This window comes from Nipponia nippon, unplaced genomic scaffold (assembly GCF_047370975.1).
Source record: "Nipponia nippon isolate SJK-2023a ecotype South Korea unplaced genomic scaffold, ASM4737097v1 scaffold_7, whole genome shotgun sequence".
In the NCBI taxonomy this organism is placed as follows: domain Eukaryota; kingdom Metazoa; phylum Chordata; class Aves; order Pelecaniformes; family Threskiornithidae; genus Nipponia; species Nipponia nippon.
In genome coordinates, this window is record NW_028262391.1 from 54,405,521 (window position 1) to 54,422,008 (window position 16,488).

Consider the following 16,488-nt stretch of genomic DNA (forward strand, 5'->3'; position numbering starts at 1 on the left):
TAGGGTTTTAAAATAAAAAAGAACTTGTCTATATGTGAAGAAATAAAGGAGTTTAAAACGCAAAAAGAGATGATGTAGATGAAGGAATTGAAAACAGAAGAAAGTCTGGATAGGTAGAGGTATCTACGCTTACCGTGTGTCACCGAGTAAGCCAAAGTAGGTCGTCTGTGTAATGGAAGTAAAGGTTCTATGGAAGTGTAAACAGATAACTAAGTCTAAATAGACAGAATTGTAAGTAGATACCGAAGTCTAAGATACCAAAGTGTCAAAATATCCAAGTCCAAGAGCAAAATAGCCAAGAGCAACACGGTTTGGGGCTCCCAGGAAAGCCGAATCCGCCTGGATTTGTGCAGCTGGAAAGCAAGCAAGCGCGCACACACCCACACCACACCCGCACCCCCCCACACACATTTTAACGCAGAAAACCAAAAATGACCCATTGTTATGATGTGGAAAAGCACCGGAAAACCCCAGAACTGGATATTCTGGAAAAGCAGAAACCCCCAAGTTTTGTATGATGTAAAAGATAAAACAAAACAGAACAACAACAACAACAAAAAAACAAGCCAACAAACCAAAAAACCCAAACGCAAAACCCGCACCAATTTGGGCCAAATTTGGGGTGAACCGCTGGCAGTTTGAGGGGCATTGCTGGGGATTATCTGGCGTGGATTCCTTCTCCGGAGCGGACTATCCGTTGCGGCTTATCCCAGGTGAGTTATCTGCTGTGGATTATGCCGGGCGAACCCCCTGGTGCAGGTCATCCCCACCCGTGTCCCCCCGTGCACCTTTCTACCCACACACAGCCGCTGTCCGTCCGTGTCCGTCTCCTGCCCCCCGTCCTCCTCTGCCTGTCTCTGCGCCCTCCCAAGTGCTCTCCACCCAAACGTCCCCCCACACAAGGTTTTTCCCCCCGTGCGGGTTTTTTTTTGCCCCGTGACGTGCCCCCCGCGTCCCCTGCCCTCCGGTCTCGTGCCCCCGCTCCCCTGCTCCCCCCTCCCATAGCTCCTTTGCTTCTGGACCCCCAGCTCCGCACGGGACACGGGCAGCCTGGGGAGCTTTGCCCCGAGCCATTCCTTTCCCCTCTGGGCAGCAGCGGTTCTGCCGCTGCTACAGGCAGGCGCTTTCTGGACGGGCGAGGGGCTGGGACGACCGGAGGCTGCTGCACGCTCCAGTCCGACTGAGACGCTGTTCCCGGGGGACCTGGCGCAGGGAAAGGCGAGGGACTCTCCGCGCTGCCGGTGACTCTTCAGAAGGGAACCGCGCTCTGGTTTTAGCGGCAGAAGGTGTCGGTCAGGCAGCCGCGTAGCACCGTGCTGAGCGATGTGGCAGGCGCCTGGCTTGGTGGAGTCCAGGCGTGTTTCTCGCCTCGCAGTCTCGATGCCCAACCAAGCAGGGGGTTCAGGTTCCCAAAGCCTTTGGGCGTGGGAGCAAGATGACAGCTAGGTGTCTAGCAGCACAGGATTTCAGCCGTGTTGCTTGCTGCAAATGGCTTGCAGGCCAGGAGATGTGGAGAGGGGTCTGAAATGAAGAAAGGGAGCGTGGAAGCGATTGTTTTAAGGCGGCAAATGAAGCAGCCGAAGGAGGCGAGCGGCTCAGCTGCCCCCTCGGCGGACCGGCCCCTCCAGCCTCCCGAGTCTCGCGCGCTGCAGGCGGCCAAGCGCGGGCGCCGCGTGTGCTGGCGGGAGCGGCAGGGAGCGCGGAGCTGCGTTGCCGTCCAGAGCAGCGAGGGAACTGGCAGGGCTCTACGGCCGTCTGGTGTGGCCAGCTGAGGGGCCGCCGTGCCCCTTTGCTTTCCCTGTTTCACGTCTCGTTCCTTTGCACGCCGCAGGGCGGTAAGTAACATGGCGCAGCGTCTTGTTTAAGCGGCAAGCCCTGCGCGGGAAGCCCGGTGCGTGTGCAGGATGAGCAGAGGGCGGGCACCGCAGCAGAGCCCGAGGGGCGCCAGCGTATCGCTCGCTCGCAGATCGCGCGCTTGCCCGTGGTCTGCTCGCATGCAGCGCTTCCTGATAATCGTAGCTGCCCCTCTGACGCAAAGCAGCTTTCAGTGCCTTGAGGATGCCATCGGTGTCGCTTTTATTTTCTTTTTTTTTTTCTTTTTTTTTTTTTTTTTTACTAAAATCTCTCCAGGGTCTGTTGACTCGCTGGTGTCACTCTCCCACCCCTGATGCCACATGCAGATGAATCCAGCGCTCCCGGGGGCTTACTCTGGGGGCAAAAAAGCCGAGGCGAGGCAAAGGTATTGACCAGGTTCCCTGTGCTGCGTCCCCCGGCTGGGTGCTGGGGTGGGGGGCGCGGAGAGAAAGGGCCAGCAGCCGCTGCAAGCTGTCAAGTGCAGAGGACTGAAATGCTCGAGCCGCTTGGGTGCTTTTTGGTGGCGAGGCGATGGCTGTGGCTGCGTGGGCTGTGAGCGGGAGCAGGGGCAGAGAAGGGCGAGGCTTGGGACACCCCCCGCCCCCCCGTAAGGCGGCGGCGGCGGCGGCGGCGGCTGCGGGCGGCCCCAGGCGGGCCGGGGGGCGAGTCCTTTCTCCCCGCGGGGCGCGGTCGGAGCGCCGGGCTTGGTGTGGTGCTGCCGCCTGGCGGCCAAAAGCGGGTACTGCAGGGCGGGAGCCGCGCAGGGGCGGTGGCGTCCCCGTGGTCGCCGGTGCCGGTGGCCGGTAACGGGCATGCGACAGCGCGGTGGCCGCGGGGTGCTGCCGCCGCAGCCGTTGCTGCCTCCCGGTAAGGAAGCGCCGCTCTCGCCGCACGGGAGGCGCTTGCCGCTGCTAGCCCCGCCGCGTCCGCCTCCGCTGCAGCCCCGCCCCGCGGCGTCCGCCTCCGCTGCAGCCCCGCCCCGCCGAATGCCCCGGTCCTGGTGTGGAGCGGCCCCGCCCCTAGCGCCGGGCCCCGCCCCTGGATGCCCCCGGGCAGGGGAAGGGCACCACCCCTAGCGACAGGCCCCGCCCCTGGAGACCACGCCTGCGCACTGTGTTGGGGTGGAGCTTAGCCGCGGGCGGGCGGAGCCTAGCGGTGGTAAGGCGGAGCTTTGCCGTGCGAGGGCGGAGCTTCACTGGCGCATGCGTGCTGTCTCGGGGGCGGAGCCTTGCCGAGGGGGGGCGGTGCTTTGCGCTGAAGGGCGGGGCTTTGCCGCGGGTGGGCGGAGCTTGCTGTGTGAGGGCGGAGCTTTGTCTGCGCATGCGCGCTGTCTCGGGGGGCGGAGTTTTGCCGTGGGGGCGGAGCTTTGATGTGAAAGGCGGAGCTTTACCGCGCATGCGCGCTGCCTCGGGGGCGGAGCTTTGCCGCGGGGGGGCGGAGCCTTGCCAGGTGAGGGCGGAGCTTTGCCGGGTGAGGGCGGAGCTTGACCAGCGCATGCGCGATGCGTCGGGGGCGGAGCCTTGCCGCGGGGGGGGCGGAGCTTTGCCGGGTGAGGGCGGAGCTTTGCCGGGTGAGGGCGGAGCTTGACCAGCGCATGCGCGATGCGTCGGGGGCGGAGCCTTGCCGCGGGGGGGCGGAGCTTTGCCGGGTGAGGGCGGAGCTTTGCCGGGTGAGGGCGGAGCTTGACCAGCACATGCGCGATGTTTCGGGGGCGGAGCCTTGCCGCGGGGGGGCGGAGCCTTGCCGCGGGGGGGCGGAGCCTTGCCGGCTGAGGGCGGAGCTTTGCCGGGTGAGGGCGGAGCTTGACCAGCGCATGCGAGATGCGTCGGGGGCGGAGCCTTGCCGCGGGGGGGCGGAGCTTTGCCGGGTGAGGGCGGAGCTTCATCGGCACATGCGCGATGAGTTGGGGACGGAGCTTTGCTGCGGGGGGGGCGGAGCTTTGCCGTGGGAGGGCGGAGGTTTGCTGTGAAGGGCGGGGCTTTGTCTGCGCATGCGCGCTGTCTCAGGGGCGGAGCTTTGCTGCGGGGGGGCGGAGCTTTGCCATGGGAGGGTGGAGCTTTGCCGAGGGGGCGGAGCTTCACCGGCGCATGCGTGCTGTGTGCAGGGCAGAGCTTGGCTGCAGAGGGCGGGGTTTTCCGCTGGGAGGGCGGAGCTTCGCCAGCGCATGCGAGGTGCATCGGGGGCGGGCATCGCGCCGTGGGTGGAGCTTCCCCCCGCGGAGGGGCCAGCGGGAGCCCGGCTGCGGCTGCAGGCAGGGAGGAGGTGAGCGGGGAAAGTCCCGAGAAGGGCGGCGGTGCCTGGGGCGGGGAGCGGCCGGGCCGGCGGGAGGCACGGAGCGGGGAGGGTGCGGTGCCGTGTGGGAGCCGGGCGGGTGGGGCTTCCCGGGGCCGGGCGGCGGGGGGCGCCGCGCCGAGCTGAGCCGCGCTGGTTCGATGCTGGGCGGGCGCCGCGCCGGTGCGGGCCGGGCGGCGGGGAGCGCCGAGCCGCGCCGGGGCCGGGCGGCGGGGCAGCGCCGAGCCGCGCCGGGGCCGGGCGCGGGAGGTCGCGCCGAGCCGCGCCGGTCCGGGGCCGGGCGGGCGCCGCGCCGAGCCGCGCCGCTCTGGGGCCGGGCGCCGGGGGGCCGCCGCGCCGATCTGAGCCGCACTGGTTCGATGCTGGGCGGGCACCGCGCCGGTGCGGGCCGGGCGGCGGAGAGGCGCCGCACCGAGCCCCGCCGGGGCCGGGCGGCGGGGGGGCGCCGAGCCGCGCCGGGGCCGGGCGGCGGGGGGGCGCCGCGCCGCTCCGGGGCCGGGCGGTGGGGGGGGGGCGCCGCGCCGAGCCGCGCCGCTCCGGGGCGGGGGGGGCGCCGCGCCGCGCCGGTCCGGGGCCGGGCGGCGGGGGGGCGCCGCGCCGCGTCGGCGCCGGGCGGGGGCGGGCAGCCGGAGGTGTTGGCGGGGGCTGCCCGGAGCCGCGCTGGGGGCTCGGCGGGGCTTCCACGTGCGGCGGCGGCGGGGGGAACGGTGTCCCCGCAGGGTCCCAAAGCACGGAGGGTTGCGTCTCGCGGCATCCGGGGCTTTTGGTCGGTCACGTTGGTTCCCCGGGGCATGCCGGGAGGTGTAGTTTCTAGGGCCGTGGCTGCCGGGCAAACCGCTTCCTTTTTTGCCTCCTCCTTTCCCTTGCCTGCGGGGGAGCGGCGGGCCGGCGGGAGGCACGGAGCGGGGAGGGTTCGGTGCCGTGTGGGAGCCGGGCGGGCGGGGCTTCCCGGAGCCGGGCGAGGGGGGGGCGCGTCGGGTCGGGGCCGGTGGCGAGGTGAGCCCGGAGTTGGGCGGGCGCCGCGCCGGTGCGGGGCGGGGGGGCGCCGCGCCGAGCCGAGCCGAGCCGCGCCGCGCCGCTCCGCTCCGGGGCCGGGCGGCGGGGGGAGCCGCGCTGGGGGCTCGGCGGGGCTTCCACGTGCGGCGGTGGCGCGGTGAACGGTGTCCCCGCAGGATCCCAAAGCACGGAGGGCTGCGTCCCCTGGCATCCGGGGCTTTTGGTCGGCCACGTTGGTTCCCCGGGGCATGCCGGGAGGTGTAGTTTCTAGGGCCGTGGCTGCCGGACAAACCGCTTCGTTTTTTGCCTCCTCCTTTCCCAGCGTCACCTTCTGCGTCCCGGGAAGAAAATCCCGCGTGGGTGATTCCGCTCGGCGCTCAGGTAATCGCGTGTCTGGGGCTGCGGGAGCGGGGAGAAACCCTTGCCGGGTCAAGGACGCTCCAGGGGCGCCACATCAAAGCCAGAGGAAAGGCAAAGCCGCTGCCCGTGCCGAAAAGCCGATGACAAATTGCAGCTGAGAGAGCGCGCCGCGTTCCTGCAGTGCTCCCTTGGCAGTTTCGGCTGTTTGCCTTCCGGGCAAAAGAACAGACTTTCCTCTAGGAGAAATGAAGAGCTGCCTGTTCCCTTCTTTAGGGTCCGGTGTTTCTCTTCTGGTCGGTCGTGCTATTTTGATGGGCGAGCTGGAACTAGCCTGTTGTTTTGATACGCAGAACTAAATTGTTAGTAACATGCGGTGTCAGTAGAGTTCATTTTGGAGCACCTAGGTGCCAGTGGAAACGTCAGGAATGAAACGCGATGGAAACCGATCTTTAAACTTTAGTTTTCCTTGGTTTTTCTTTGCCATCAGAGCGTCGATGGCACGGTGGCCTGTGGCTCGGTGCACGTTCTGTTCCGTGGAGCCTTCGGTCTAGGACTTTGAAGTAACAAAGTTTGTCCTTCCAGAAAAGGGCTAGTCGCTCCTAGGATTGAGGTGTGGGCTTGGAGAGTCTCTTAAGCACGTGCCTAGAGTTAAAGCCGAATTTCACTTCGTGTTGCTGCTGTTTGTCTTCACTTTCATTCCTTTCGCCACGGCTCCATCGTGAGCGGGAGCTCTGAATCATCCCTTTTTTTCAGTCTCGCACACGTTTTTTTACCCAAGGAGGTGCTACGTTTAGAAGTTAAGGAGTTTTCTCACAAACGCGTCGGTCGATGCAATTGCGTTGTGATTGTTAAAACCCCCAAAATAACACCGGTCTTACAGATCTGGCCTATTTCTTCTGAACACGGATTCGTCGCGTGCAGATCGGGATACAGATCGTCTGCGCTTCCTGCTCTGTGGAGGACACTGTGCTGAGACAGGGGTGAGCTCCCAAAGGAAAAAAAATACAAGGTCATGGGTTTCTTTTGTTTGTATTTGGGGGGCGGGGGGGGGTGTATTTAAAAGAAAAAAAAAAAAAAGAGTGGAATGTTGACTGGTGGCAGCCTGCAGAGCTCTTTTGCTGCCCGGCCTCTCCTTTTCCTCTCTTGAAGTCCTCTTTCGTGGCTGTAATTGTCGTTTGGAGAAGTTCGGAAGAGCAGTTCAGGGACTTGCCTGGGCCCGTGTGCTAGTAATACCAGGAAGGGAAACGCTTGAACCGGTAGCAAAGAAGTTGGCTCCAAGTAGAGGTTCTGAAGGAAGAACAACGATAACAGGAAGCAAATAGCAAGTTACCAAAAAATGGGCGCGTGTCAAACGCCTCCGAGTTTTATTGCCGAATGTTGTTTGGCAATATGTTCCAAAGGGCTATTTTTTCCTTCGCTCGGCTGTAGCCTTCGCAAGACTTCACAAAACCGGGCAGCTTGGGACTCCTCCCCAGCTTTATGCTACAGGTTTTTTTTCCTCTCTCAGCAGAGCGTCAGCTGCCGCCGTTTCACCGTGGTCGCCCTTTCTTCTGCCGTGAAAGCGCAAGACGGACGGAAAGGCTGCGTAGCGGTCTGCGAGTACAAGGTGCGTCCGCGATGCGTGTCCGCGTTTTTCCTAAGGCGCTTGTAGCATGGACTTCAAAGTTAACGTCAAGAATGCGCCAGCTCTCCTTCCTTCTGTAGTTTTTCTAGGAACTATTTTAGCGCAGATCCTAAAAGGAAAAGAAGGTCTGCGCTGGAGCGTGTTCTGCCTGTGCAAAGCCGACTTCCCTCCGTTTATTTTGCCTTCCTGAAAGCGCAATCTTCTGTTTCTGTGCGCTTACTAGGAAACGATATCGGGAAAATAGTTGCGTCCTAAAAGAGGAAAGACGCCGTTTGTAAGAGTTCAGGCGTTCAGAAGAAACAGGCTTTGTTTTCGTCATAGAAGCTGTGTGCTTTTTCAGTCAATAAGTTTTGAAAATATCTTAGAGTAGTCCTTGAAAAGCTTACTGAGATACTAGCGTCCGTACTAAAAGCGATCCAGGTCCAAGGAGAGACGTGGACAAAAGAGGAGGAATCAGCCTCGAAAATTCGTGTGTGTGATTAAAAACGTTCAAAACTGTAAATACGGGTGTGAGGCATTGCAGTAGAGAAAAATCTCTCGCCTTTATATATATATATATATATATATAAAAATAATATTCATATGTATATATACAGTATTCATATATATATATATATATATATATATAAAAAGAAGGATTTCCAAATACAAACCTATATCTGCTGTATTATATAAATGATTCAAAAATAATTTTCTGTCTTTTTCTGTTTTTTCCGTCTCCGTTTTAGTTCACCGATGCGGGTTTTTAAATCACTTCCTGATGTTCTTAATCGCCGCTTCCTTTAAGCACTCTCCTGTCTCCTGTTGTCCTCTTTCCTTAGGGCCCTCGTTTTTTGAATTTTCCTTCTCCGTCCCTTTAGTTCACTGTCCTGTTTTTTAATTTTCCCAATTATTTCTTGTCTTTCCTTAGTGCCCTTGCTTTTTAAAGTTTTGATTCTGCATCTCTGTTTTAGTGCACTGTCCCTAATGCTGATTGCTTTTTAAGTTTTCTTTCTATGCCTCCTTTTATTCCGTTCACTGTCTTTATTTTGAATGATTTCTTGTCTTTCCTTAGCACTGTCGCTTTTAAAAATTTCTGTCTATGTCTGCATTGTAGTTCAATGTTGCTACTTTGTACTGCTTTCCTCTCTTAATCCTTTGGCTTTTAAAATTTCTACTTGCATCTTGTTTGCTGTCATTAATTTTTAATTATTCTTTCTTGTTTTTCTTTAGTGCCATCACTTTTTAAATCTTCTTTTCCATCTCCATTTTAGTTCACCAATGGGATTTTAAAATTTTTTCCTTATTTCCTTAATCACCATTGCTTTTAAAAGTTTGTCTGTTTTTATACCATTTCCTGTCTTTATTTTGATGTATTTATCTTTAATTATTTTTTTGTCTTTCCTTAGTGCCCTACCTTTTAAAATTTTCTTTCCACAGCTCTCTCTTAGTTTGTTTTCTTTTTCTTTTAGTTTTCTTTCTATGCCTACTTTTGTCCTGTTCACTGTCTTTATTATTTAATGATTTCTTGTCTTTCCTTAGTGCCTTTGCTTTTTAAAATGTCTATTTATGTCTGTGTTGTAGTTAGCTGTCCCTATTTTTTAGCGATTTCCTTTCTTAATCTTAATATTTGGGTTTTCCTTTTTTCCTTTCTTAATCTTGATCATTGGTTTTTAAAATTTTCTACTCTTATCTCCTTTGCTGTCATGAGATGTTAATTATTTTTTCTTGTTTTTCATTACTGCCATTGCTTTTACAATTTTTTAATTCTACATCTCTCTTCTAGTTCACAGTTTCGATTCATTTTTTTCCTTATTTTCCTTATAGTTTGCCATCGCCGTTTTTTCATTTGCTCAATATGGCTTTAATCTCCATTGCTTTTAAATTTTCTGTCTCCTTTTATCCCCTTTGCTGTCTTTATTGTGCTCTAGTTAATTATTTCTTGTCTTTCCTTGGGGCCCTCCCGTTTTAAATTTTCTTGCTCTGCCTTTAGTTTGCTGTCCCTAGTTTTTAGTTCCCTCCCCTTCTTTTCCCTAATGCTCATGGCTTTGCAAATTTTCTTTCTCTGCCCACTTTTCTCCTGTTCACCATCTGTAGTTTTGAATGATTTCTTGTATTTCCTTAGTGCATTTTTTTTTTTTTTTTATTTCTGCATTGTGGTTCACTGCTGCTATTTTTTAGTTCTTTCCTTTCGCCGTCCTTTGGCTTTTAAAGTGTTCTACCTTTATCCCGTTTGCTGCTGTTAGTTTTTGATTGTCCTTTCTTGTCTTTCCTTAGTGCTATCGCTTTTTAGATTTTCTTTCATCATCTCCATTTTAGTTCAGTGATGCTATTTTTGAATGTTATCCTTATTTCCTTAATCACAGTTTCTTTTAAAGTTTTCTGTCTCCTTTTGTTCCAGTAGCTGTCATTATTTCCCTGTATTTATGTTTTAATTATTTCTTGTCTTTCCATAGTGCCCTCACTTTTTAAATTTTCCTTCTCCATCTCTTTAAGTTCACTGCCACTATTTTTTAATTTTTCCATTTATTTCTCTAATCCCTGTTACTTTTTAAAATTTTCTTTTATGCCGTTCCCAGTCTTTATTATGCTGTTCTTTTAATTACTTCTTGCCTTTCTTTAATTCCTTTGCTTTTTAGATGTTCTATTTTAATCTGTTCTAGCCTGCTGTCTCTATGTTTTAATTTTTCCCTTATCGCCCCCTTTTAAAATGTTCTTTCTATGCTTACTTTTCTTACTTTTGATGCCTTTATTTTTTAATTATTTCTTTTCTTTCTACATCTCTGTTTTAGTTCAGTCCCTATTTTTAAATTTTTCCATTTTATTTCCCTAATCCCCCTTGCTTTTCAGAGTTTTCTACTTTTACCTCGTTCACTGTCTTTATGTTGCTGTCTTGTCTTTTAATAATTTCTTGTCTTTGGTTAGTGCCCTTGCTTTTTAGAGTTTCTTTCTGCATTTATTTTAGTTCACTGTCCCTATTTCCTAATTTTTCCCTTTGTTTCCCTAATTCCCCTCTGCTTATTAAATCTTCTTTCTATGCCTACTTTTATTACCTTTGAATTTTTTTAATAATTTCTTGTCTTAGTGCCGTCACTTTAAAAATTTTATTTTTACATCTCTGTTTTAGTTTGCTCTCCTTATCTCATAATTTTCCCTTGATTTCCCTAATCCCTGTCGCTTTTAAAATTGTCTACGTTTATTCCCTTTGCAGTCTTTATTTTGCTGTCTTTTCTTTTCATAATTTCTTGTCTGTCCTTAGTGCCCTCGCTTTTTCAATGTTCTTTCTCCATCTCTGAGTTTGCTGTCCCTATTTTTCAATTTTTCCCCTTTATTCCCCTAGTTCCCCTCTGCTTATTAAATGTTCTTTCTATGCCCACTTTTATTCCCTTTGCTGTTGTTTAAAAAATTATTTCTTTTTCTTTCATTCGTGCCGTTGCTTTTTAGATTTTCTTTCCACATCTGTTTTAGTTCGCTGTCCCTATCTTTTAATTTTTCCCTTTATTTCCCTCATACCCATCACTTTTAAAACGTTCTTTCCCTGTCTACATTTTTCCCTTCGATGTCTTTATTTTTAATTATTTCCTTAGTGCCTTTGATTTTCAATTTTCTTCCTATGTCCCCGTTTCAGTTCAGTGCCCCTACTTTTAAATTTTTTCCTCTATTTCCCTAAACTCTGTTGCTTTAAAAATTTTCTACCTTTATTCCGTTCACTGTCATTATTTTTTAATTATTTCTCATCTTTCCTTAGCGCGGTCGCTTTTTACAATTTCTGTCTCTCTGCATTTGTTTGGTTCGCTGTTGCTATTTTTTTAATTCTTTCCTGTCTTAGTACCTCGGCTTTAAAATTTTTGTTTCTATGTCTACTTTTATCTCGTTTGCTGCCTCTGTGTTTAATTTTCTTTCTGTTTGTCCTCTACCCAGTTGCTTTTGAAATTTTCTTTCTCTATCTACTTTGATCAAGCTCCCTATCCTTACTTTTTAATAGTTTTGTACGGTTGTGTACCCCGTTGCTTTTAAAATTTACTTTGTATGCGTCTCTCTCTTTGTCCCCCTTTCTTTATTTGGTAGTTTTTTCTTGTCTTTCCTAAGAGACGTGGCTTTTATTTTTCCGATGTCTAATTTTATCCCATCCAACGCGCTTATTTGTTAATGCTTTCCTGTCTGTCCTCCAGCCTGTGCTTCACTTCATCTCTTTTCTTCGTATGTCTCTCTTTAGATTGCCATCTCTATTTTTTTCATTTTCCCCTCTCTTTATCCCTCGGCTTTTAAAATTTTGTTTCCATATGTAATCTGGTTTGCTGTCCCTGTTTTTAGTTCTTTGCTGACTGTGCTGTACCTCTTGGCATTTTCAAGTTTCCTTCTAGGTCTACTTTTATCAAGGTCCCTATCCCTGTTTTTTAATTCTTTCCTGTCCCATCCTTTTTGAATTTTTCTCTCTCTCATCTTTTACGCAGTTTGCTCTCCCTGTTTTTAATTTTGTCTGGTTTTCCTTACCCTGTCGCTTTTACAATTTTCTTTTTATGTCTCCATTTATCTAGTTCCCTTTCCCTTATTCTTAATGCTTTCCTGTCACGTACCATGTTGCTTTTAACGTCTTATTTCTATCTCTCCATTTATCTAGTTCCCTGTCCCATTTTTCTTTCCTGTGTTTCCTGTAGTCCATTGTTTTTTATTTTCCCTTTCAAATCTCCCTCTACGTAGCTCCCTTTAACAATTTTTTACATGTCCTGCCTCTCTGTCCTGTTCCCTTTCTATTTCTCGCTCTGTCTTACATTCTCTAATTTTTAATTCTTGCCTATGTTTGTTGCTTTTTAATTTCTATTTCTGTGACTGCCTCTATCCAACTTCCTGTCACTTTTTTTTAATTCTTTTTGCTTTTTCCCCCTTTTGTACTTCCCTCTATCCGCCCCGCCCCGCCGCTGCCTGCGTGTCTCTTATTCTCTCTGTGCCTCTCTGCTGTTCCTGTTGTCCCGCTCGGTCCCTCCTGTCTCTCTCCCCTGCCCCCTGTTGCTCCCTGTTCCTATGGGATCTCCCCATCCTCCTCCTCGCTGCACTCCATTTCTCTCTCTCTCAACACCCTTGTGCGGTTCCCCGTCCCTCTCTTGTTCCCAGTATCCCGTTTTCTGGCTCCCTGTCCTACCCCTCTTCTCTACCTCCCTCCATCCTTCCTTCTGCTTTCCTCGTCCCTCTTTTCCCTCTGTCCCGCTGCCTTTGGGCACCGAGCCTCGTAACCAGCTCGTTGCTGGGATTTCTGATGGGCGTGAAGGAACAAACATTTGCTGCCTCCTTTGTGACCCCAGATGTGTTTCCAGCCCCTGGCCTCCGGGTGAGCGGCTGCGGTTGGGTCCAGGGGACGCAGTGATGTGCTGTGGGGCTGGGGTGATGGCCTCAGTTCCTGATGGGTTCCAGCTAGGGCAGCCCAGGTGGGACCCATGAAGCGAAGACGGGGCTGGGCCAAGTAGCTGGCAGAGTGCTGCGGTTTGGATTGAGGACGAGAACAATGTTGGTAACGCACTGACGTTTTGTTTGTCGCTAAGTAGCGCTTAGACCGCTCAAGGACCTTTCAGCTTCCCGTGCTCTGCCCGGTGCGCCAGAAGCTGGGAGGCGCCACAGCCAGCTCAGCTGACCCGCGCCGGCCGAAGCGCTGTTCCCTCCCGTGTGACGTCACGCTCGGTAGGGAAACGGGGGGGTCGTTGGCCAGGAGTCAGCGATCGCTGCTCGGGGACGTGCTTGGCATCGGTCGGCGAGTGGTGAGCACCTGTAGAGTGAATCGCTTGCTTTGTATACTGTTATTGGTTTATTATTATTACTACTAGTACTATTACTACTATTCTGTTGTCTTTTCCTTCAATTGTTCAACTGTTCTTCCTTTAACCCACGAGTGTTCTGACTTCCACCCTTCCAATTTTCTCCCCCGTAGCGGCTGTGTGGTGCTTAGCTGCTGGCTGGGGTTAAACCACGACAAAAGCTTCTGTCTACTTGTATTCCGTTTGCCGTTTCCCTTTTTTAATTCTTCCTTGTCTCTATTAGTACCTTTGCTTTTTCAATTGTCTTCCTACATCTCTCTTTTAGTTCACTGTCCCCGGTTTTCATTTTTTTCTCTTTGTTGCCCTAATTCCCGTCATTATTGACTTTTTTTTGCTTTTATCCCGTTCCCTGTCTTTAGTTTTCAAGGAGTTGTTCTCTTTCCTTAGGGTCCTCCCTTTTAACAGCCTCGGAGGGCGTAGCTTCCCGCTGAGGAGCGGCTGGAGGAGGCGAGGTGGTTGTCAGCCGGGTCGTCATTTAATAGTAAAGTATGAAATGGCATGTTGGTTAATCATTTCCCGTTTGGTTTTGTGGGAGCTGTGCTGGCTGCCTTGAGAATCGGCCGAGAAGTTGAGGTGAGCTGGGTGGTAGAGGGGAGGCACACGGGGCTGGCTATTTCACCCGAGCGCCACGGGAACTTTGTGTCTCCTGGCATCCTAGGCGCACCGAGCGACAGCCGCAGCATCTTTCTTGAGAACAGGCGTGGAGCAGGGGAGCAGAGCGGTGCGGTGCTTTTGAGGAGGAGGGTGTCGCAGAAGCGGTTGGCAGTAACCAGACCGATGCTGAATACCAGCACTGTGTTTTAGTTTGTTAGTGTGCTGTGGGTTTTTGGGTTGGGAGGTTTTGGGGTTTTTTGTTTTTTGTTTTTTGGTTTTTTTGAGATGATGAAGAAGAACTGAGTGAGTGCAGGAATGTTCTAGTTCGGTGTGTGGTGGTTTTCTTTTTTTCTTTTTTGAGGGTGGATTCAGATCCCTGGCCCTCTGAAAGCTCAGTTGCGGGGTGAGGGCTGAGGAGGTATCAAGGATAGGAATTGCAGGGAGGGGTTATAAAGTTGGTGTCGGGGAGAGGCCTGTCCAGGAGCAGTCTCCTTTGGGAAGGGAAAAGGACCGGGTTACTGTTCTTAGCACGCTGCTGACGTTGGCTGGGCAGGGCGGTTCCATCCTGTGTCTGCGTGTTCTGCTTTTGCGTAGTCTGTCTTCTGTGTCTCGTACCCTGGCTTTCTCGGGTCTTGATGTTTCCGTAGCTCTTGGTGATCATGGGGCCCCTCGGTAAGCCTCCCGAGGGTCTCGAACGCGTCGCCTCATCGGCATGGCGTTTCTTGAGCCCTGCTTATCTTGCCGTCGTAGCTTAAAGCGCGGACGTGTCCGGGAAGCGTCGCGTTACAGATGTTTCTGAGGGATCGTCTGTTGTGTGCTTTTTCAGTCAGTAAGTTTTGAAAATACCTTACAGTAGTACTTGAAAAGCTTACTGAGATACTGGCACCCATACTAAAAGCGATCCAGGTCCAAGGAGAGACGTGGACAAAAGAGGAGGAATCGGCGTCGCTTTCCCGAGAAGCATTGCCAGCCTTGTAAGTAGCGACAGCGAGTCCTGACGTGGTTTCGGTGAGTTACTGCTTCGGCAGCGTCCTTTTTCCTTAACCTACAGCGTGTGGTTTCTTACTTCAGTTGGAAAGAGATTTTCCAGAATGGAAGTCTTTCTCATTCAAAGAAGTTGTGTTTTATGAACTCCCCATCAGAGTGGGGATCTTCAGAGATGATGCGCTTGGCAGTAGAAGTCAGCAGCAGCGAGACTTTCCGCTCTCTTAAAAAAAAAAAAAAAGAAAAAAAAAAAAAAAGAAAGAAAAGTCCGTTTGCTTCCAAAGAGCCGAGCACAGCACGTCTTCCAGAAGTCGATGGCATCGCTGGTTCTCAGTTGCAACAGCCGAGATGTCATCAACACGCGTTCCTCTGCGTGCTTCGGTGCAGCCAAAAGCGTTAGCAAATCTGCCGGTCCTTTTTGGTAGCCTTAGGCATTGCAGCCCCGGGGACTGGATTCCGCCCGCAAAGTAAAACCGTATGAGGGATCTCTTCTCTCACTGATTTTTCTACCCTAGATGTAACTTTAGGAAAAAAAAAAAAGTTAAAATTGTCTATACAAACTGCCTTGCGTTGTTTCACCTGCAGCTGCCAACTAGCTGTGGCGTTGTTTCAACTTTAACTGCCAACTAGCTGTGGCGTACAATTGCTCAGGTGTATTTGAGCCGTTAGGTATTTGTTCTAAACGTTGACCAGGAGAGGCAACTGAACGTTATGGGTTCCCCCCCCCCCCGGCTCGTTTGACGGAGTGCTCTGAAGTACTTTTCTTTCTGTCTGGCTTTCAAGGGTGCGTTTCCCTGGCAGTTCAGTAGCATCTCTCTCGGGCAGCGCGGCTGGCCAGATGTCGCTCCTAATGACGTAAGGCGCAAAAAACCCCTGGTCAAATGATAACTGCGTATCTTGGAGACAGATAATCTGCTGGTATCGATTCACAGCTGTGCAAGTTAAATTAACGCAAAAGGAAAATCCAGCCCTTCTCCAGTAGAAGTATTTTTATTGGATGTCTGTAAGCACACGCACAGCTTTTTTAGTAGGAAGCAAATTGCTGCGATTTGTCCTCTGGTTTTCCTTTTACCCTCGAAAGCGTTACGCTTCGCTTCCAGCTTTATCGACCGAGCCAGCAAGATGCGCAGGAGCGCGAGGGCCGTAGCTGTTGCGGCGGATCTGTAAGCGTAGATTCTGATTGCGGTACGCCCTTGTCCTGCAGCCTCGCAGGGTTGTCTCCCTGCAGCCGTGCCGTAAGGAAGGGGTGAGACGTTTTCCAACGCCGGCAAGAGCGCGTACTTTTACGCGAAGAACGTGTTTGGAATCGTACCGGTTAGTCTTCATGCTGATTGGAAGCGTTCAGGTCGCTCTAGCTTTTAAAGGACGTCTTGTGTTTTGAGCTGACCTGCTTACCTCGAATCCTCCTTGAGCTCAACTGCTCTCCTCTCCCTTGCTCTGACTGAATTCCTCTACTCGCTGCTGTGCTATTTTTTTCACATGCGGAAATATCGCTTGGGATTTTTGTTTTTCAGGTGTCTTGTTGCAGGCGTCTCGTGATGCTCGCTAGGTCCCCCCCGGCCCAGGTTGGCCTGCCGGTCGTGAAGCGTCCCGAGGGTAAGGGGCCGGCCCCGTGCCTGGAGGCTCCTGGCTCTGTCTCCGGCGGGTGCCCCGCGGGTGCGTCAGCGAGGGCTGTCTGGTGGGGAGAGTGCCGGGCCAAGAGGGAGCGGGGAGGTTCGCTGCCCCGGGGAGCCCGTCCCAGCGCGGGAACGGAGGGGGAGCACGGCAGAGCCGAGCCTGAGCGAGAGGTGCGTCACCGTCCCCTGGCAGGCCCCCCCGCGGGCGTGGGGCAGCCGCCGGCTTGCGGGACAGGGGCTGGGGGGGGCTGCCCCCATTTTATTTCTCTGGCGGAGCTCCCCTTTTCGGGGGGCGCCTACATATGTAAACGGCATTATTAAAGTAGCGAGCTGCCGGTCGGGGCTGTGTTCCTTGTTTTGTGCCTTTTTTGGGGGGGTGATG

At 52.6% G+C, this 16,488-nt stretch overlaps 1 long non-coding RNA gene across 3 annotated transcripts; it reads left to right on the forward strand.

Moving 5' to 3' along the window:
• Positions 1-4,037: 4,037 nt before the first annotated feature.
• LOC148051093 (uncharacterized) lies at positions 4,038-7,636 on the forward strand. 3 transcript variants are annotated; one of them, XR_015700771.1, is made up of 4 exons: positions 4,038-4,116; positions 5,465-5,523; positions 6,383-6,482; positions 7,010-7,636. It is a non-coding gene; the product is annotated as an uncharacterized LOC148051093 (long non-coding RNA). The 3 variants fall into 3 exon arrangements; XR_015700770.1 differs by having other exon boundaries at positions 7,013-7,636; XR_015700772.1 differs by lacking the exon at positions 5,465-5,523 and having other exon boundaries at positions 4,050-4,116; positions 7,013-7,636.
• Positions 7,637-16,488: the final 8,852 nt, after the last annotated feature.